The 1,104-nt window shown below is 34.5% G+C and overlaps 1 pseudogene; it reads left to right on the forward strand.

The window, feature by feature from the left end:
- Positions 1 to 251: 251 nt before the first annotated feature.
- Positions 252 to 383, forward strand: LOC121478461 (annotated as a pseudogene).
- Positions 384 to 1,104: the final 721 nt, after the last annotated feature.

The raw sequence follows: 1,104 nt of genomic DNA on the forward strand, positions 1-1,104 counted from the left end.
GAAATAAATATACTAAAATCAATACTTTTCTTAGATTTCCAAAAATATAGATTTTTAAAATGGTATTCATTCCAACAATAAAAAGCAAAAGATAGATCTAAAAATAATCTTTCAAAAATGTACATGATCTGTACCAAAAAAGGAACAACTACTTAAATATACCCAAATATTTAATAGAAAAGGGAGAAAAATAGCATGGTTTTACATAAGAACTTTCAATTGCTGTAAATACTTTTAAAAGATAATTTGGCAGCTTTGCACCGTGGCAGTATCGTAGCCAATGAGGTTTATCCAAGACGTGATTATTGCTAATTGAAAAAGATAATTTGGCAGTGTATATCAAAATGGCAAACAAGAATACTTTTTAAAAATATTTGAGAGAGAAAGGCCCAGAGCTTGAAAGAGAGCAGGGGAAGGGGCAGAGGGAGGGAGAATCTCAAGTAGCCTCCTTGATGAGCAGGGAGCCCAATGTGGAGCTTGATCCCAGGACCCCAAGATCATGACCTGAGGAGAAGTCAAGAGTCAGACGCTTAACCAATTGAGCCACTCAACCCCCACACAAGCATACCTTTTTTGTTCAGCAAACCTATTTCCACAGACCCTAAAGGAATCTTATACAAAATAAAAAATTACAACAGGCAAGACTCAAGAATTTTGGCCTGAGCAACTGGGCAAATAGTTGTATCGTTCCCAAAGTTAACAAAGTTTATCAAATTGGCAATATGTAGCAACACCCTTTAAAAATCCTTAAAAAGTGCTTATACTTTTAGCTAGCAATTCCATTCCTAGGAATTTATTCTTAGGAAATAGTCACGGTCATGCTCAGAGTTGGTTTCCAGGAAATTTGTTGCAATGGTGTTCATGGTAACGAAAAAAATGCAAACAATTTAAATGTTTAACAATGGAATGTTGTGGAGCACTTAATATTTATGTAGAATATTCAGTGATATGGAAAGACATACATATAATGTATATCTTTAATACACTGTAATATGAAAAAAATCATTTTATAGGCGGGTAAGTTTTGCATGTATAATGTGATTGAAATTTTTGGGGGTTGCCTGGATGGCTCAGTCAGTTAAGCATCCAACTCTTGATTTCAGC

Source organism: Vulpes lagopus, chromosome 18, assembly GCF_018345385.1.
Source record: "Vulpes lagopus strain Blue_001 chromosome 18, ASM1834538v1, whole genome shotgun sequence".
NCBI lineage: Eukaryota > Metazoa > Chordata > Mammalia > Carnivora > Canidae > Vulpes > Vulpes lagopus.